This window comes from Mastacembelus armatus, chromosome 17 (genome assembly GCF_900324485.2).
Source record: "Mastacembelus armatus chromosome 17, fMasArm1.2, whole genome shotgun sequence".
NCBI classification, from domain to species: Eukaryota; Metazoa; Chordata; class Actinopteri; order Synbranchiformes; family Mastacembelidae; genus Mastacembelus; species Mastacembelus armatus.
Genome location: NC_046649.1, coordinates 14,164,643 through 14,180,508, shown reverse-complemented (window position 1 = coordinate 14,180,508; position 15,866 = coordinate 14,164,643).

The following is a 15,866-nucleotide window of genomic DNA, read 5'->3' as shown; positions in this document are numbered from 1 at the left end:
TGAAACAAGGCTATAACATTATAGCATGGATCACACTTACTCTGATGTCGGTATGCCAAAAAATGTCAAACCATCCCTCAGTATATATATATATTTCTCCCCAGAAATATGAATCCTGGTAATAAGCTTGTGCTGATGGGAGAAATCTTTGACAGTTTGTTACAAGTGTGATACTGAGTACTAGACAGGAAATACAGCTACTCGTACTTTGTGTTATCAAGCTGTCATGCTGTTTGTTTACATAGCAATGAGCCATGATGAAGTGTGGGTAGTGTTTTGAATGTGATTTCCAGGCATTCACATTTTTCCTCATTACGGCTGTAGACTGGGCACAGTGTCAGAAATCACAGAGAAAAGATTAATAACTATTAAATTAAGGTGTAGGAGAGAGAAAAAGACTGAAACCTTATTATAAGTGAACTTGCAAAGTCGTGTGTTCCCATATCTAATTCAGTAATTACTGTTGTGCATGTTGCTTGGATATAACTGATGATTTAACATGACTTATCTAATGAGTTTAGTTGTTATGTAGCGATAATCAAAATGCTGCTTGCACTTGTGGAGGACAAAGAATCAAGCAGTGAGGAAGATCCCAGCATCCATTCATCCATCTGCTTATGGAGCCTAGCCCAGCCACACATTGGGTGAGAGATGGGGTACATCCTGGGTAAGTTACCAATTTATCACAGAGCTAACACAGACCTCTGTAAAACAAATTAAATGCTGTGTCTTTCAGTGGTTTACTAAACCTTCATTGAGAGCTGTAGCCACAGGATTAAATAGTAGCCCTCTGCATTTGAATAATCTCCAAGTGTCCACACAGCTTTGGTTATTAGATCAAGTGACTTTCTGTAAATGTTCTAAGTAATAAAGCATCGGCCATAAAATGGTTCTATTACATTGCGATAAATAAAACTAAGCAATAATATAACTCTGCAATTAGTACTTGTCATATACAAAATGTCTCAGAAGGTGTATCTTAATTACTATAATTGGATCCATGTTTCCTTCACTTGCATCTAAGTCTCGCTTATGTAAGATGCAAGGAAAGGAAGCAAGGGCAGAGGAGGCAGGGAAAGATGTTTTAAGAGACATGAGATGTCCTTTGCGCCGATTCTTAATGTGAAGCATCCAATCACTAAATGATTTCTGATAAAATGATGTGCCAACATACTTCCATGAAGGATGCACTTGTCTCTCCTCACCTATAGCTCCTCCAAGCAGACTCCTCACTCCTTGGTCCTCACTTGTCAGAGTAAAAATAAGAGCTTTGTGAAGTCCTTCATCATGGTTGACCAGGACCACTTCCAGGTTGACTGAGGAACAATCTCATTAGGGAATTGGGAAACATCCCATGTTGGATGTTGGCCTAGCTAAAAACCTCACTGCTACAGAAACAATGAGCATCTCTTCTGGAGTCACTCAATATGCTCACCAGCATGGAAGGGACTTATAATTTTGTTAATATTTTCTTTTTGCAGCTGCAAAGCTCGGAGCACTAAGTATATCTTGGCAGAACTGCCTAGTGTGGCTGTAGACTCTTGCCCATTAGTGTAATATTCTGGTTGCACACAGATGCCCAGATCTTCTGCTATCCATCACATGACTTACACGCCCGACTAAGTAGCTAATAACAGTTTGACACAATGCCCAATAGGTCATACAGTTTGAAGTTCCTACGTCTTCAAAGAGGAATTATACTACGTCAAAGCAATGAGTGCAAAACAATGATCACATGGCATTGAAGGAACTATGTTTTAACTAGTAAAAAAATAGTAAAGACTACTGGCTTGCCAGTATTGGCCTGGCCTGGAGTCAGATTTCTGGCCTGAATTATTCTTTCAGTCCATCTGACCTGACTTGTCCTTCCTCCAGGTAGTTGATGTGACTTGTGCATGATCAAATGTTTCTTTTTGTGAGGTAGGAAAATTTTGAGGGCATTTCATTAAGGTTTGATTCTGTTGCTCAGTCTGGCCAACTGTCTGGTTACTGATGACTGTGTACCTGGTCGACTCTGGGTCAGAGCACACTAATTAACACAACCTTTCACTGAAAAGTTGACAGCTGTAGGACCGGTAAGGTCATGAGAGTTAGAATATGTTTTCATCTTGTTAACTTTGCCTCACCTTTGCGGTCTGATTTCAGGGTCCAGATGAATTATTTCCAAGGGAAACAAAGCCATTTTTCAAAATAGGTCAATTTCTTGAACTAGTAGATGCATTCTGTCCTAAATCTCATAGTTGAAGAAGTTAGTGAGAGTCCATCTGTCAATATTTAAGTGTGTACTCTCAGGAAATGAGGTTTGCAGGTAGTATTTAGGTTACTGAAGCGTTGAAAAATCCACCCTATGAGACACCCATCATTCCTGTTGCTGTAATCTAGCTGAAAAAATCACCTGCAGACTCATGCACGGTAAGAATAATTTAGGAGGTTTTCTGAATTCTCAGGCAACTATTTGAAAATATTCCAAGATGTGACTGTTGTTTTAGGGTTTGTTGTTTTTGTTGCCCAAAGCCACTTTTCTAAGTTAGGTTCAAAAATAAGGTGCAGAGGTCTGTGGCCCAACTGAGAAATCCTGTTGAAAAGGAACAGCACTGCATCACTGTCCCTGCTGGCTACTACATATAGATCATAAAACGCTATTTATGTAGTTTAAAATGCACATCTACATAAATCCTTGAATGTAATCAGGATTATCAAACAGACTAATTAGGATAATATACAAGCTGTCTAAACTAGGTCACTAGGGTTATTTGCACAACCCTTTCAGCAGCCAGAAGTCTATACCACAGGCCTTCGTGTTTTCATGTATTTTACAACAGGTTCTTTGACAGACCTGGGACTGATGCAGTGAACCAACATGAAAAGGGTGAAAACTATCCCAAATTCAAGTGCTAGGTTGAATGTGAGGCTGCTGAATAAGTTATGGTGTCCAGATCCATAAGGGAATTGCCTGAATTCTCTTTGCCGGCTACCAAGGGATCACTTCAAAATTTGATGAGGCAGGCAATGAGACTGCAGGGCATGTGTCACGAACATAAAGGTTTTTCCAAGGTGTGTGCAATCACAAGATATGTGCGCAGCTGTGAATTATCCTGCCATAGTTTTACATGTTGCCTGCTATTTTGGCAGATCACATGCTCTTTTAAATGGTAAATATAATCTCAAACATAAAACAATAGAGATTTTCTTGAATCGCCAGACAAACATAGTGGTTACCAAGCCAAAAACAGTGAAGGTAAGGAGTGCCTAACTTTAGTGATCTCCTGACTTTTTATCCAGAATCACCTTCATTTGTCTAATAACATTCTGACAGGCCCTGCTGTATTAGTATTTAGTGCTAATTAGCAAATATTAGTGTGTGAACTTGCTAAATGTCATGACTCCCATCTGGGATTTCTTGCCAGGGACCTTTATTGTATGGAGTTCCTGTTTGCCCCGCAAAGGTCCCCGGGCAGCTTTATGTTGATTAGCCACAATAGGGTGCACCTGTGTCTAGTTAACCAGGTGTCTTTGGTTATATATACCACCGGCTGTCTTTTGTTCCCAGTCAGAGAACTGTTTGTTAATCTCAGTCAATGGTAATGGTTAATGTTGATATATTTGTGTTGGGGAAAAATAAAGAGAAGTGTCCTGCATTTGGGTCCTGCGCCTCCTCCTGCTTCAGTGCACACCCAAAATGTAACACTAAATGAATATAGTAACCATGGTGAACACAATATCAGCTGAACAGCAGAAATATATTCTCTCCTCTCAGTCATTTCAAGACCCTTCAGAATGATCAAACCTTGAAATAGTTCAGCTGTGAATGTGACAGATATTTTGTAGCAGGAGTAAAATGTGATTAGCTACAGACCCGGTGTGCTCCTGCTGACCTGCTGACCTGAGGTATAGAATTTCAACTTATACATGCAGGGCAGACAGGCTTGTTTTCCAAGCTTAAAGAATCATAAATCACAAACCATAAATTACCATCATCTTAAAGCCAGTGATTTGGCAGTGCTGGCTGTGGCTGAATATGCTAAAGAAAAGTACAGTGAAAAGTCACAGTGTCTCCTCCCATTCAGAGTGATAAATGCACCCCATCTTTTTGTCAAAGCTACAAAGCACACAGAGACAAAAAGCTTTGATGATGAGTAATTGTTTTTGAGCTGGAATATGTAGACCTTTGTACGTGCAGAGTATATCTGCCAATGTGAGATATTTGCCTCACTTTTCCTTTTATAACCCCGCTTCTTAAAGCAAGTAAGGCTTAATGTGCTGCCAAGGTGATGCATAAAGATGGGTGTCCACAGAATAATTTAATGGAGCAACACTATCAGAGTGGTGGTTTTCTTTCTGCATGGTCTGATTCAAGTGTAGATATCATCTTGACCTCTTGGTGTCTGTAATTGAGAGAATTTCAGAGGCATTGTAGCCTTGGCAAGTTATTGGGAATGCAGCTTAGATGAGAAAAGAGAGAGATTTATCCATGAGTGTGTACCTTACATGGCAGCTACTTACTCAGAGTGTGTGCACATAATGTTGTTTGCTGAGATCTTCTGTACAAAAACACAGTGCTGTGATCCCACACAAATGTGTCCAAATCAAATCTCTCCCAGGCTTATTTTGTGTAGTATCTGTCACCCCTCATCCTTGTGTTGACAAATTCTATAATAAAATATGACACTTTGCACATAAACTGTGGAGGTTATTGAATTGTTGGCTCATTTTGAAGATTAATCTGGGCCAACATATTCCTTGTGGCGCTGTGAAACAGCATAGCCACTAATGGCATGATTTATCCCTCTAATACAGCCGCAACACTTTGAGTTGGGAATTCCTCACAACAATGCGAAATTGCCATATTACACACAATGTGATGAATGTTGGGCACCAATGGAAGCTCAGGCAAAAACACACAAACAAATTTGACCGTGCTTCACAATAAATGGCCATACTCCATGCAGCTGAGCATTGCTAATATTCTCTGTGCCAGAGAAACACATTCACATTAGAAAACACATTCGTTTTTGTGTGCTTTTTTTTCAGCTTTTTCTAGTCTGTGATACTTTTAAGTGCTTATTTATTACAGACATTCACACTTTTGCATTTTTGTAACTGTAAGCCTATTTATCTAATTTGCAACAAATAGCTCAGGAGTAGCGGTTTCATTATCTGTCAGGTGTCAGAGAAAGATGATGTGCAGTTCAAATTTAATATAGGAGTAGTAATAGGATGGTGCTTTTGCGCATGTGAAATGCACATACATGTCTGTGCGCATGATAGGCGTGTCCGATGGGTTCAGTGGGTGGTACTGTAGGTGGTTCCTAGAGTCCTAGGTGTGATGTTTGGGTGTTCGAAATGGAACAGTCAGTGCTTGGTGGGTCCTTTGTGCGGCTGCTAGCAACATGGTTGTATAGTGTTTCCAAACAGTGAGTATTCTTCAATTATTTTGACTATTTTTAAAGTTTTACAAACAGTTCTTGTTCATTGAAAGTGCATTATTGTTTTGAACAAAAAAGTCTAATTTACCAGATGCCGTTATAACAGTACAAGCGGTTGTGGAGCAGGTCCCCCCAGATCGTAGTGTTGTTAAAGGTGAGTGTTTTTTTTTTATCTACATGATTTACTATTATTCCAGCCGATCACTTTGTTTTAATTATTGTATAGTTAGTATCTTAAAAGAGATTTCTGAGCATTTTTCTGCTGCGTATGTAGCTGTTTTTTTGTTTTGTCTGTAGGAGGTGTCATTGTTCAGGTCTTTTGTTCTCTATGTGTGTGTGTCTTTGTTTAGGTGTCAATGTTGGCCTACCATGAAATGCTTGGAGGGAAACTGTTCTAAGTTCATTTTATTGTTTGGAGACATGACATATTTTTCAGAAACGTATTTTTTTGGACCTGATGCACTTTTTGAAGATGTGTCATATTTTTCTGGATCTGATGTATTTTTCAAAGAAAAAAGGTATTTTTCAGAGAGTAGACATATTTTGAGGACCAGACATATTTTTCAGAGACCAGACGTATATTTCAGGGCTAGAAGTATTCTTTTTGTTTCGAAATGTATTTTTCAGAGCCAGGTGTATTTTTCAGGGCTAGACGTATTTTTCAGAAACCAGTTGTATTTTTCACAAACTAGACGTATTTTTCAAAGATCAGACGTATTTGTCAGTAATAGATGTATTTTCGAGGCACCAAACATTCTTTTTTTCAGGGACAAGATGTATTTTTCAGAGACCAGTCGTATTTTTCAGGCCCAGTCATATTTTTCAGAGACCAGTCGTATTTTTCAGGCCCAGTCATATTTTTCAGAAACCAGTCGTATTTTTCAGAGACCAGTCGTATTTTTCAGGCCCAGTCATATTTTTCAGAAACCAGTCGTATTTTATTTTATTTGACCAGTTGTATTTTATTGGTGCAGTCATATTTTTCAGAGACCAGTCATATTTTTCTGGCTCAGTCATATTTTTCTGAGTCCAGTCGTATTTTTCAGAAACCAGTCAAAGACCAGTCATATTTTCCAGAGACCAGTCGTATTTTTCTGGCTCAGTCATATTTTTCTGAGTCCAGTCGTATTTTTCTGAGACCAGTCGTATTTTTCAGAAACCAGTCGTATTTTCCAGAGACCAGTCGTATTTTTCTGGCTCAGTCATATTTTTCTGAGTCCAGTCGTATTTTTCTGAGACCAGTCATATTTTTCTGGCTCAGTCATATTTTTCTGAGTCCAGTCGTATTTTTCTGAGACCAGTCGTATTTTATTCAACCAGACATATTTTTTTTAAACCAGTCATATTTCTCTGAGAGCAGTCATATTTTATTAGACAAGTAAAATTTTATTGGACCAATTGTATCTTATTTCACCAGTATTTTTCTGAGACCAGTCGTATTTTATTGGACCAGTCGTATTTTATTGGACCAGTTGTATTTCTCGAGACTAGATGTATTTTATTAAACAAGTCATATTTTACTGGACCAATTGTATCTTATTTCATAAAAACGAGTATTTATGTGCATGCGTGTGTGTGCTTTTGTACGTTTTTGTTATTCAAAGAATTGTGAGGGTTAGGACTTAATTTTGGGCTTAGAATCAGGTTGGTTAGTCACTTAGGGAAAGCATTAGGTCAGTGATTCACTTTTTTTACCGATTACATGAGTAGTTTTGTGAGATATGTGTATTTTTTTCTCAGGTTGGAGCTGTGACCTTCAGGAGTTTTTCGTGTATGCTTGGCAACCTCATGGTGAGAAGTGAATTCCAAGAAATCGCTGTGTAGAGCGAAGAAGCACTCCAGCACATGACCCCTTGTAAAACCCAAACCTTTTTTTTAAACTGATGTACGGATTAAATCAATGAGCTATAACATTCTAACTAGTGACCTTTAGTGCTGATGAAGATACATTTTTTTAACCTTTGGGCTGAGCTGGGACAGCAGTTTCCAACTATCAGTCTTTACGCTAGGCTAAGATGACTATCTTCTGGCTTTAGGATCATACTGAATACAGTATAGGATCGATATTACTGGTCTCATTTATATCTTGACCTGAAAACAAAAAAAACACATTTCTATTATAGAATGTTTTATTTTTCTTTTAATATAATTATGTTCAATAATTTCATTATTGCCACAAAATTCCATGCAGTGGCCAAAACCAACAATGAATTCATTGCACTAATAAGAAATGCTCGTAGCCTAATACATCTAATTCCTCTGTACTACAGTGGTTCTACTCTGACTGATTCTGTTCCACTGCTATAGTCTTCCTTTTTTATTTGGAGTCAGTAAAAATATATGTTTTTGAATATCACCATCCTTATCCTGTAATATATTTTATGCATACTTACTATTTCGGTGTTGTTTTTCAAGTAAAACAAATTTACCTGAGCAGTCAATACAGTATCAGCTCTGTCTTTGCAGTTGTTCTGCTCCTCTGTTACAATTAGGTTTGTGAAAAGTCACTAGGTCAGTAGTACAAATGGATTTAAGAGGTGTTGGATGACCCCCGTTCCTGCAGGCAACTATGTTAAGTAATTTTAAGCAAAAAAAAGGACTGGAAATGAATGTCAAGGGTATTGCTGTTGCATTCTGAATTCAGTCTTATGTCAGTCCAACTTCAGCCCTTCAGCAGCCGCACATCATTACGTGGAGGTTGTTAAGCTGATAGTGCTACTTCCCCTGGTCAATCAGGTCATTATCACTACATGACTTGGCTTGTATGCCAGCAGTGTTCCATGAAATGTACAATTTCCAACCTATGAGATCCTCAGGCCCATTAAATCAGTAGTGTTCAAAACAGAAATTTATTTATCGCCCCACAGCTCATGTAGTGAACTTTGTTGATATTCTAATGAAGACAAGAGAAAGCCAACTGAGAGAAAAATGGATTTCCAACAAGGAGTTTCTGCATCTAGATTGCTGTTTCAGAGATGAAGGAATAAATACGTGCAAATCTGTGAAGCACATTTTGAATAACCAAGAATTTGGGTTTCTTGTCCAGTCAGTACTAAAACTATACTTGAATCCATTCACCATAGGCTGAAAACCCTATATGTTGATAAAAGCCAGTGATTTTGAAATTTGACCAATTTTAGGTTGATATCTGTTGAGGTTGATGGATATTCTACTGTGCTGAATGTCATTAAGTTTCATCTAAAAATAGTTTTATAGACTACAGGGACTGAAACAGGATCTGAAAGCAGCACAGGATTCACAGCACTCACATACCATTTAACAGGAAATGCCTTATTGATAACAGGCTCTTGGGATCACTGACACTGTGTAATGTCAGTTTTTTTCTTGCTAAAAAGACATGAATGTCTTTATGAATAAACATTCACTGACATAATAACACAGCAACCAGGGAGGGCACAGATCATTTTATATGAAGTCTTCTTAGGCAATGTGGTGGTTATTAGCATCAATATCACCATTATTCTGCCCTATACTTTGCCATTTTTTCAGTATGGAAAAGTATGAGAACAACCAGTAAGTGCTGTGATCGATTTGCGATCCATCCATCCATCACCTATACCCACTTATTCCTTAACCAGGGTCACAGGGATCTGCTGGAGCTTATCCCAGCTCTCCTTCAGGTGGAAGGCAGGGGTACACCCTGGACAGGTCACCAGTCAAAGACAAACAACCTCACACACTCACACTCACTCCTATGGGCAATTTAGAGTCACCAATCAACCTGGCATACATGTTTTTGGACTGTGGGAGGAAACCAGAGTACCTGGAGAAAACCCACACAAGCACAGGGAGAACATGCAGAGTCCACACAGAAAGGCCGGGTTGCAAACCACTCAGCCACCATGCTGCCCATGACTTGCAATCTTGACAGGTAAATAATTCTCCACCACTAAGAGCATTATGAAATTACAAAATTTTGATTAACCTTTGCTCCAATATGAAATTGTATGTCTTTACCACAACTGTTTGTTACTAGAGTAATACTAGACTTTGTTGAAGGTCCTCTAAAACTACACTAAAATGTTCAAAGCAGAGACAGAGAAAGACCAAAAAAGAGGACCATCATAAAGAATGTTTATTATACAGATTTCCCACTATTTCATCTGGTTGATTTCCAATATGTCCTTGTTCATTGTAACTCAGCTCCAGGTTTGAAAACTCTACTCCTCTTGAGCATTTCCACAACAGTATAACAACTGTAATTGGTCTCCTGTGGCTCTAGAGCCCCTTGCCTGTTCTTCCATTAACACCACCACAGAGCTGCTTGGCTGCTGTCCATGTTGCTGATTTGAAAATGATGGCTTTGAGATGCAGGACACCTCCATGCTGCTCAGCCCTCTGTCACACACACTATTTTATACTTTCCTCGGTCTTGTGCATGATTGCTTTTCTGGAATACAAAAAACAAAAACAAAAAAAACTGATGCTACAGTACCCTCATGAAATGTTCTTTCTGAAGTTATAAAAAGAGGGAACTTAGTCATGGTGGTATGGTTTCACATAGAAAATTCTGTAAGCCTAATACAGTTTCATTATTTTAATATTTGAAGTTACCACTATCACTATGACTGTCCAACAGAGAGCAGAAATTCTGCCTGATTTTGTTGTTTCTTCTTTATTATCTGCCTTAAAGCGAAGGAGATACATTTTGTGTCCCCCTTTCATGGAAGCAGCCCAGTAGGGAATTGTCATACCTAAACTGTAAATCTTTGGGTATTATATTTGTACTGTTCAATTATTTATGGTCCAAAACCAGTGCAATGCGGCAAGGAAGAAAAAAAAACTCTAAACTTCTCCAAACACTTTGTAAACTCTCCTCAGCCAGACGCATCAACTTTGCCTTCACTCACCTACCTCTGTAATCAGGCATGTACCTCCGTTTGATTTCCGCACTAATCTGAGAACACAACATCATTTACGAGCCTGTAGACGAATAAAAAAAAAAAAACGACAGTGATGAGGGGGGGGGGCACACAGTCTTTCGCCTCAAGGGACAGATATCCTTAACTAAATATCAATCATAGTTTTCTTTAACAAAAGAAGCGTCTGTCTTTTGTTCGTTCTAATTAGCTGCAGCTGAAGTTGGAGAAAACTCCCCAGCTTCGGCTCATTAGTATCTGCAGAGTGTTCCGCCACTTAACTCCCCGTGGTTTCTCTAAATTCACACTTTACTCACTGTAATGAACTCTCTTGCATCCCCTTGCTCATTAGGCCTGTGGAAAAATATTAACCGACGAGAGGCCAAAGGGGTGACACAGTTTCGCCTTTGATCACCACCCACTGCTAAAATCTTAGGAGTGCGCTTCATACGGATTTCTCTGCCAGGAAACGGAGGCGGTGGGCACAAGACGCGCAGGGTTACGCAGCTGTCCAGCTCATAATGGGATCAGAGAAAACAACAATACAGCTGTGGCAACAGTTAACAGTATAAGCTGTAGATGCCGGGCCTGGACTGATTTGCCCTTGCGCCACACAAAAGCGCACACAAACCATCTTCGATATGTTCTGACACTCTAGATGGTGCGTGAACATCGCAGAAAAGGTGGCGCAGAGGCGGCCATGCACATTCCTATTCAACTAAGTGGATTCACACAGCACAGTGGAGGGCGCGTTGAGGATTGCAGTGGCTCATCACTCCTGGGGAAAGGAAACGCATGTGCAATTTGCTGATAAAGCAGCTGCCTCACTGCTCCTTTCCTCTCCCTTCTTCTGCAAATGCATATTCTAACTCGGGGCCCTAAACTGGCCGTGGATCAGCTCGTTTTCGAGCACAAAGCCATAAAAGAAACTTTTGTTGCTGACTGGAAAACGCAGTGGCTTGTCATCTTGAGGAAACTTTCTGCTCATCGACTGTCTCACTGCTCAGCGCGCAGGCAGGAGGCTCCCGCTGTGCCGCCGTATACAGGATCTCTGGAGAAAGGCTGCACCTTTTAGTTCTCCGACTTAGGCTGCCCCTGGACAACACTGCTTTAAAAACAAGCATTAGTACAGGTGAGTGACGTTTAATCACGGTCTGTAGTGGAATAGGTAAAGCTCAACCCCATGCATTGTCATCGAGCGAATGTCTGTATATATGAGACTCTTTTAACTTGAAGGTTTTTGAGGTGGTTGTTGGCTGTGTATGTGTGCGTGCGTGTATGCGTGGTTACGCGCACCAGAGAGAGAGAGAGATCAAAGTTGGTTGTTCACGCCTCTTCCAGTGAATATTTCTGTATTGCAGATTATCTCTATTTGGGATCATGAACTCATCAGCAGGTGCAGGGAGCTACCGAAGAGGATCCACGAAGGGACAAAAGGTATTTTATATTAGAACCTTTCCACTTTTTGCTTACATCCAGCCGACATTATTTTCTTTCCCATTAAGCTTAAAACCGCCGTCGCGCAGCGTTGTTGGAGTAATTTTGAAGGAGCTCTGATGCGTGAGAACATGATCTTATTTCCTCTGGTGTGGATCCACCCTCAGCAGTAAAAGACGATCAGAGTCGTGTTACATGTCTGAGATGATGCACTGTCTTCTTGGTCTTTCATCTTGGTCTTAAGTTTACAGGATTTTGTTTTTTTTAAATATCAGTTTTAGAGTTTGCATAATGTTGTCAGAGTGATCGTGTCTCGGTGCGTAAATGTTAGTTTTAACATTTCACCACCATATTTGGCACTAAATAGTTTCTCATGTAGGATTATATGAGGCAGGAATTTTCTTGGAAGTTTCATTTATGTGAAATACATCTCTCTATTGGTACCAAGGCAATTATCACTTGGCTTGTTCTTCACTTGCTTTTAAAAGTTGAGACTCAAAAGACCAAATCATTTGAGAAGATTACATGTTTGCAAAGTTCATGGCCTAAATGAGTCTGCTTCTCCATCTACAAACAGATGAGTTTGTCCTGAGAATAATCTGGTTAGAGCCTAATATTTTGTTATTTTCTTCCAGCTCCAACTATGTTTTTACAAACTTTGGCTCAATATTGAATGGATTTCTCCTTTTCAGTGTTCTCACAAAATATAAACAAATCAACCCATGGAGAGAGAGGAAAAAAATCCTTTTATTATCTTGTCTGCCCCAGCAATAGCTCTCCCATAATGTCATTTCCGAGCAACACTGACATAAAGGAGCTAAAGTTAACTTGAACATACACACAGGGACGCATCGATTTGTAGTTTCAGTACATGGCAAAAATATGTTGACAAATGAATCAATTTCCCTGCATCTGTTACTCTGAAGAGAGGCTGTGGAATATTTAAATTGTGACAAACCTGTCTGCCTCTAGGGGGCATGTTATCCCCCCTCCCAAAAAAAACAACAACGTTTTCAGATGACAAGCACAGTGAGCCCTGTAGTGCCACAAGGAGGATTTGTCTGAAAATCTATTCTTTAGTTTTAGAGTGGAATTTTCTCATTGATGTATAGCACTCCAAAACTGATGACAGGTTAATCACATGTGGAAGGTTTTTGTGGGTTTTGTCCCATTAAAGTAATTTAATTCACTGAATCAAACTTAGATGTCACGTTTCTGCATGTTTTGTCCGAGGTCATGGTGTGTGACGTAGTCTTGTCTGTGGATGCGTGTTTTCTTTCTGTGTGTGGGGATCCACCCTTCTCCCAGTGCTGCTGGATTGCCATAGATTAGACTTTGAATGACTCTTGATATCATCCAGTGTGTTCATAAAAACCCAGCCTGGAGAGTGTTTGCCACCTGCTGGAGGCACAGAGACATACATTCACTCAAGATAATGCTTCTTTTGCCAAGCTGTTCCACTTAACTCTGTGTTTCCACATAGTTCTCTTATAACTTGGGCATTGCAAGTCTCCAGTCAATTCTTTTCAAACACAATTTTCAGCTGGAATGAGCTTTGATTTCTGTACTTCTAGATATCTGCTGACACTACATACAACTGAAATAAAATAAGTTTGCACCCATAAGTCCTTAGGTCTTAAGTTTCTGTGACCAATTTTTGACTCTTTAAGGACTCCCAGACATGGCCTATTAATTTTTTACCATAATCTCTGGTCAATTTGCATAGAAATGGCTGTGGATATCCAAGCTGCCTACACTTCTGTGAGGACAGAACAAATCTGGAGAAAATGCAGACATGTCTTTGCTAAAACCCATTATGCCTGATTTGGTTGTTATGATCTTGCCCCTAAAATGAGAGCGCACTGACTTACAGAGCAGACTTGCTGAATCTACATGGTTACACATCATTATCTTCTAGTTCTTTTTTTGCTCCTTTTTGTTTTTGACCACTGGAATTGCACTTTGTTAGCGTATTAACTTTGAACAAGACACAGCCATGAATAAACCTGCTCCTGCTGTAGTATTTCAAGTTTTCACCACAAATTGGCAGATTGAGAAGAAACTTTGTAATCGAAAGGTGTTATAGCTGTTAGTATGAGGCTTATGATTAGCGATCAGAAGAGTTTAACGTGTAATATGTTGTGTCAAATGCATGTTACGCATCTGGATAGTTTCATTTTGAGCCTTTTTAAAGTTTGCAATGTGTCACCACATTTCTCTTGTGTATAACTGCACTGAATTAGGCTTATTGTTGTTTTTCAACAGCTTCTGCTCCTGTGTTTTTTTTTTTTTTGTTGTTTTTATGTTTTCTGTGCCGCTTGTGTCCCGCGTGCCTCCTTTCATAATGAAATATCACCCAAGAGGATCCACAAATCCCCCCAAAAAATCCCCAAAAGTGCTCACTGGAAACAAGGTTGTCACTTGAACCTCTGTGTTTGCAGTTTCTAGTATCTTGTAGTATTTTTGGAAACTGCACTTTTTTGTCATACCACAGACTCAGATCAAAAACATTTCATTCATCCATTTCACTCAGAATTCCAAGTACAGCTTAGATCTCTAATTTGAAATGCAAACCCAATGGAGAGGTTGTCTGGTGTTATTTAATCATATTTACATGTGACCCTCTTTTAAACATTGGCATTCATTCGTTCCTTCTACATCACAGAGCAGAAAATACGTTTTACATTTTGCCTTATGGTGTCTTGTCTCATCTGTTGTGCTCTCTGTTGCTGCCTGATGTCTGATGTTTTCAGGGCCAGTACCTTTCTCCTGAGTCTAGACTTCTATCATTTGCATTTACTGAGACTGAAAAGGTGTCAGCTAGCTGGCAGCGTGCTCTGTTTCCAGGATAAAAATGGTATTGTTTAACTGTCTGAAAAACAGTCAAATTGTAGTACTGCCTCAGATATTTAGACACGCAGAGTTTATACAGTGTTTTTATTAATTTGTCTGTGGGGTCATAGTGCATGTTATTAAACAACTATATTTTATGTGTTGGCAGCGAACATTATCATAACTTCAATCTGTTTTATCTGTCTATTTTTTGTATCAGAGAAAGTGTGTGTCTGTTTGAGAGTGTGTGTCAAGGATTTACTGGCACCCTGAGCAGAATGTTAAAGGTTCCCGTGGTAGAATCATGCAGACAAACTTTCACTAAAACGATTTGTATGCGGCAGGAATATGTACAAATGAAATGCCTTTTTAAAGCATTCTGTATTCATCTAGTGAGCCCTCTGTATTTCTGCATTGAACCATTGCACTTTGAATCGCCTGCTTAAAATGTTTATATTGCCGCCCACAGTCGTTATTAGCTGTTATAAAATGACTTTCATTTTCCTGATATGCGCACAGACACTCATAGTATCCACACGTTTTGATACCATCTGTTTATTTTATCCAATGACTGCATTGAGAGCGATAATGCAGTGGCAAACAATAGCACATTGTTCAATGAAATGAAATTCGGAGACAGAGAAACAACCAGGGACGCCCAGCAGCAAGGGACAGCATCATTCAACAGCAGTCATTTGTCACCACTAACTCATGTGCTGTGGTTTGGCTCTCCAGGGAAGGTTTGCCTGTAGATGAGAACCACATTTATGAAAGCTGTCCAGGTTTTCCAGCTTTTGGCCACCTTCGAACACCTAAAGCTCTTTATCCCAGCCCCAATCATTGCCCTCAGGGGTGTAGGGTTCATCTGTACCTGTCACCTGTAACAAATGATCTGACAGAGCTCCTTCTGTGGTGAACTCACTCGTGTTCTGCTGATAAAGACACGTCATTGCCCGATATGCACGTATTCCTGGACTCATTCCTATTCTGACAAACAGAGTTGTGTTCTCTATTCATATCTTTGCACCACTGCCCTTCCCTGAGCTCAAAGAGAAGCTGGTCTGAGAAGCATACCAAGTACAGGGATATGAAGCTTTTGGATCCACAGGGAGTAGTGCTTGGGGCCTTTGAGTCGATTAGCCAGTGATAGGTAGTGTGGTCTGGCTGAAGGTCAAGATCAGAGCTGGGCTAAGGACATAAAGGTTTGACAGCATCGTGGGACACAAAGTTCTGAATAGAGTTTAGATTTTTACATTCATACGGCACAGAAGCCCACACAAAGAAAACACTC